At 40.7% G+C, this 6,073-nt stretch overlaps 1 non-coding gene across 1 annotated transcript; it reads left to right on the top strand.

The window, feature by feature from the left end:
* Positions 1-5,675: 5,675 nt before the first annotated feature.
* Positions 5,676-5,777, top strand: LOC123326970. Its single transcript, XR_006541446.1, has one exon. It is a non-coding gene; the product is annotated as a U6 spliceosomal RNA (small nuclear RNA).
* Positions 5,778-6,073: the final 296 nt, after the last annotated feature.

The following is a 6,073-nucleotide window of genomic DNA, read 5'->3' as shown; positions in this document are numbered from 1 at the left end:
AATACACCTTCCTGGGGCACCTGGGGGGCTCAGTCGGTTAAACGGCTGCCTTCGGCTCAGGTCATGATCCCAGAGTCCCGGGATAGAGCCCCGTGTTGGGTTCCCTGCTCAGCAGGGTGTCTGCTTCTCTCTCTGCCCCTCGCCCCTCTCTCATGCTCTCTCTCACCCTCTCTCTCTCAAATAAATAAATAAAATCTTTTTTAAAAAAAATACACCTTCCCAGGGTCCATCCCAAGCCTACTGAACTAGAATATCCAGGAGTAGAAACCAGGGATATCTGTTTTAACAAGCTGCCTTATTGATCTTAGTGAAAATGCAAATTTGAGAGAAATATCACTGCGGCCTAAATTAGTAATATGAAAATTTGAAATCACGGTGCTAAACACTTTCTTTTTAGCTTAGATCCTTCCTAGAATATATAAGTGTCCTAAGAGATAACAGTGTCCTTTCCAGAGAGCTCAAGATTATACTTGCAGGCATTCAACTGGGAGAAGGCAGATTCCCACCTGGATCCTAATCCTGGTCATAAGGAGATGAAGATATAAACTATTTCCTCCTTCTCCCACCTTCCCTCTGTCCTGACCAAGAGATGACTGATCACAAATATGATTGCTTTATTAATAAAAAATCCCATCCTACATTAATGTTCGCTTTCTTACGAAGAAATGATGTGACGACTTGGACAGATTATTTTTAGATGATTTAATGTCTTCATTTTCACAAAGAAAGGCTATATCTTTACTTTAATGTATGTTGGACCCAAACACCTTAGGACTAAGATCCCTGGGGTGAAAGTCCATAAAATTAATAGGACACCGAACACAACTGATAAATAGCTGACTAACAGTGTGAACACTAAGCACATAATGATAACTTTGACTTTACTCTGAGCCTCAATAGAGAGGAAGTTCAAAGCAAGTTAGCCACTAATGGGAAATTCATGTTCACTTTCGACATCCCGTTTTTCCCTTTTTTACTTCCACAGTTGCAAGTCGAGTTTCTATACGCAAGCAGGCAACCCTGGGTAAGCCCAGTTGAAATAATGCCAACTAACCAGGTCACATAGATATAGATGAATAGTGACTGACGACAGGTTAGAGAGAACTTCAAGTGACCACACAAAATAGGATCATCAGCTTCTCATGAAAATGGGAGAGCAGTTGATAAAATTTTCCAAAACATCAAAAATATATATATATAAAACAGGTTTGTATACATTATTAAAGTGCTCAGGTAATAATATAGTAAAAACCTTTTTCACTGATGCATTCAGCAAATGTTTATTGAGCATCTACTATATGGCAGGCACTGTCCTAGCACGAAGGATTCAAAGATGAATAAGAAACAGGCTTGGCCTCAAGGAGCTGTGTTTCTAGTAAGTGGAGACAAATATGTGAACATAGGTGTGCAATTAGGAACTATGGGTGTTAGGCAGAGGGTGGACAGGTAACAATGGGGACAAAAGAGGGAATAGTCGAAGGGTCTTTGGAAAGGCAAGAGATAGCCTGTAGAGTCTTCAATAGTTAGCAGGTGTTCACCAAACAGATAAGGTAAAGAAAGGCTCTCAGGGCAGCTTGAACAAAAGCTTTTATAAAGATAAAATATATGGCATATTTATAAAATGTCAAATAATTTGGTACATTTGGAATATCACAGAGTGCAATGAACAGGACTAATGATGACCCTGAAGAAATAAGAGGGGCCTCGTGAAGAGCTCTGAATAGCATGTCAGGGTCCTGAGGCTCCAGAGGGTGCCACCAAAGAGCTTGAAGTCTTAGAGTCTTAGTAAGTTCACCCTGGGTGAAGTGTGGAGATGAACTATAAGCAAAGAAATATCAGAGGCATGCAATCGGTGAGGAGGCCATTGCAATGATCTAGACAAGATCATGAAGGCTGGATTAAACCAGGGGTAGTAAAACAGAGGTGTGTACAGATGTTAAGAGCTGCAAACAGAGTAAAAATGATAGGCCACGGACAAAAACCCAGTTGACCTAATATCTCTCTTTCTATTCTTACAAGTAGTCAAGTTATTTACTTAAATGATTCCATGTGAGCATCAATTTCATGTGAGACAATGGTCTAAATTAATTTCATTTCTCTGATAAAATACATAGGAGTGCTACTGAGTGGTAAGACAGCTGAAATACACACAAGGCAGGATGGAAAAGAAAAGAAGAGCCCAGGATTATGTAAAATAAGCAATTCTCAGTAGTTGCCAGAGGTCGAAGGATGAGGGTAGAATTTGATTATGGCAGGTTATCAAAAGGGAATTTGGGGGGAGGGGGAGGGCACAGGGAACAGACAAAAGTGTTCTATATCTTCACTATTGTGGTAGTAACATGACTTTTTGCTTTTGTAAAAACTCATAAACCTATACACCAAGAAGAATGAATTTCTCAGAATAGCAATCTGAGAAAGGAAACCTACTTACTCTTGGATATTTATTCATTCACTCATTCATTCACTCAGAATACACATACTCAACAAATAGCACATACTCCATGCCAGAAACTGTTATGTGTTAGATACATGGTGGGAAATGGGCCCCATGGAGCCTGCAGTACAGTGGAAAAGATATCCATTAAGTAAATATTTCTGTAAATTCAATTACAATTGTGATAGGAAAAAAAGAGCAACATAATATGAAAGCATGGAACAAGCTTCCCTCAAGTGGTGATATTAAAGCTAAACCCCGGGGCACCTGGGTGGCTCAGTCAGTTGAGCGCCCACTCGATTTCAGCTCAAGGTCATGAGCTGTGTTGGGCTCCACCCTCAGCGTGAAGTCTGCTTGAGATTTTCTCTCTCCCTCTGTCTCTGCCCCTCCCCCTGTGCCCTCTCTCGCTCTCTCTCTCTCAAAATAAATAAAATCTTTTTTTAAAAAGACCCTATTAAAAAAAAAAAAAGATTCTCTCTCTCCCTCTGCCCCTTACCCCCCCCCAAAAAAGCTAAACCCTAAGGATAAGTTAAGTTGACTAAAAGTGAAGAGGAGTGGTCAAGGGAAAACAACACATTTGGGAAGACTCTGAGGTATGAGCTTTCACATACCATGCACACTCTTGTATACTCACACATGCTCACAAATACCCTCACAAACTTACCTCCTCATGTACACATTACTAAATTTTGTGTTTCTCTCTAAGACCCTTTATGCTATGTATATTTCTATAGTGGAAATTGGTAAGGACTTTCTATAGACTTCCTGTATCTACTCCTTAGCAGATAGGACACCCCAATAAAATTATTTAACCTATTTGTACCCCAATTTCGGGCCCCATGCTCAGCAGGGAGTCTGCTTGAGATTCTCTCCCTTTTCTTCTGTCCCTTCCCCCGCAAAATAAATAAATCTTTTTTTTTAAAGGCTAACTCTTTTTTTTAATTTTATTTTATTATGTTATGTTAGTCAACATACATTACATCATTAGTTTTTGATGTAGTGTTCCATGATTCATTGTTTGTGTATAACACCCAGTGCTCCATGCAGAATGTGCCCTCCTCAATACCCATTACCAGGCTAACCCATCCCCCCACGCCCTCCCCTCTAGAACCCTCAGTCTGTTTCTCAGAGTCCATAGTCTCTCATGGTTCGTCTCCCCCTCCGATTTCCCCCCCTTCGTTTTTCCCTTCCTACTATTTTCTTTTTTTAACATATAATGTATTATTTCAGAGGTACAGGTCTGTGATTCATTAGTCTTATATAATACCCAGTGCTCACCATAGCACATACCCTCCCCAGTGTCCATCACCCAGCCCCCCATCCCTCCCACCCTCCACCACTCCAGCAACCCTCAGTTTGGTTCCTGAGATTAAGAGTCGCTTATGGTTTGTCTCCCTTTCTGGTTTCATCTTGTTTCATTTTTTCCTCCCTTCCCCTATGATCCTCTGTCTTGTTTCTCAAATTTAAAGACTAACTCTTAAAAAACACTGACAATACAAGTATTGAGGAAGATGGACAATAGTTGGGTCTCCTCCACATTGCCAATGAAAGTGAAAAATGGTAAAACCACTTTGGAAAACAGTTTGACTGCTTCTTTTAAAGTTACATATGCACTTATCATCTGAACCAGCTACTCCATGCCTAGGCCTTTACCAAAATGAAACAAAACCATATGTCCACACAAAGACTGTTCATAGCAACTTTATTCATAATAGCCAAAAATTGGAACAACCCAAATGTCCACCAATAAGTGAATGGCTAACAAATTGTGTTATTAACACAATTAATTACTATCCAGCAATAAAAATATAACTCCAACAAATGCAACCATGTGGATGAATCTCATGGTTCTCGCACCATGCTGAGTGAAAGAAGCTAAACACAAAAGAGTACGTTCTGTATGGTTCCATTTATAGGATATGCTAGAGAGGCAAAATGAATCTATAGTGATAGAAATCAGATCAATGGTTGCCTAGAACAGTGAGTGGAGAGAGGGATTGACTGCAAAGGAGTGTGTACAAGGGAACTGTCTAGTTGATTAAAATGTGCTGTATCTTGACTATGGTGATGGTTATATGGGTGTATGCACTTAGTGAACTATACACTTAAAAAGTATACCTTTTATTGTATGTAAACTATACCTCACAAAGTCAATTTTTAAAAAGATGGTTGCCTAACTCTTTAAATTAGAAGCCTTATCTTCATCATCATCCTACAATGAGTCATTCAGCAGTAAATTTTATAAGGAACAAGTTCTTTATGAATCATGCACAGGCACCCCAAATAAATGTCTAACCACTTGTTTGTGTTAAATGTGCATGGCTGGAGAAATAGCTGCCTATTAACCTAGCCCTTGCCCATCCTCTCTGATTCTGAGCCGCAGAAGAAACTGTAACTTCAGTTCTCATCTTCCTAAGTATCCTCATTAACAACTTGTTGACCAGTTCCTGAAGTGTCTGCGTTTATTTTTAAGATTTCATTTATTTATTTGACAGAGAGAGAGCAAGAGAGCACAAACAGGGAGAAGCAGGCTTCCATCTGAGCAGGGAGCCCGATGTGGGGCTCCATAACTAGGACCCTGGGATCATGACCTGAGCTGAAGGCAGACACTTAACCGACTGAGCCACCCAGTGACCCCTTACTTTTAAGCAAGTTCTACCATCTGAAATCTTGGCTGGCTGCAGAGCTTAAGGGTACATTCTCTTCAAAATCTGCCCCCATCTCATACCAGAGGTAATGGTTAGTCTGACTGCATAATGAACCAGTGCTAATGATGGTCAGATAGGCTGCCCTAATTACCTTCCCCTGCTCAAGGACCCTCTTAAAGACTTTTTTGAAAACACAGGCAATAGGAAAGCTAGACCTTCCTCTCCTTGAAATTTTCCTGTCTATAGTCAGAAACTGATGGACAAAAGCAAAGGATCATAAACTAAGGGCTCTGCTAGTCTGCACAATGATCATACATGCTAAATGAGTGCCTCCGTCTACTGGAAAACCTTCCTTCCTGATTTGGAGCCTTTAAAAAAAAAAAAGATTTTATGCATTTGAGAGAGAGAGTGAGTGAGTGAGAGAGAGAGAGCACAAGCCAGTGGGGAGAGACAGAGGGAGAGGGAGAAGCAGACTCCCCGCCCAGGAAGGAACCTGACACGGGGCTTGATCCCAGGACCCTGAGCCAAAAGCAGACGCTCAACCGACTGAGCCACCCAGGCACCCTGATTTGGAGCCTTGGTAAGGTAGCAGGATGCTCACTTCAGCAGCACATATACTAAAACTAGAATGATACAGAGAACATTAACATGACCCCTGCACAAGGATGACACGCAACATCCTAAAAAAAATTCATAGAAAAAGGGAACAGGCTTGTGGTTACCAGAGGAAGGGAGTGGGAGGTGGGGAAATTGGGTGAAGGTGGTCAAAAGGTACAAACTTGCACGTACAAGATAAGTAAGTCCTGGGAATGCATTGTACATGATGACTACAGTTAACATTGCTGTATGGTATATCTGAAAGTTACTAAGAGAGCAGATCCTAAGAGTTCTCATCACAAGGAAAATCACAAAATGTTTGTAACTATATGAGGTGACAGATGTTAACCAAACTTATTGTAGCAACCATTCACAATGCATATATGTCAAGTTA

The sequence above is a fragment of the Neomonachus schauinslandi genome, chromosome 1, assembly GCF_002201575.2.
Source record: "Neomonachus schauinslandi chromosome 1, ASM220157v2, whole genome shotgun sequence".
NCBI classification, from domain to species: Eukaryota; Metazoa; Chordata; class Mammalia; order Carnivora; family Phocidae; genus Neomonachus; species Neomonachus schauinslandi.
Note: the sequence above shows the minus strand (reverse complement) of the source record. Positions and strands in the feature narration are given on the sequence as shown.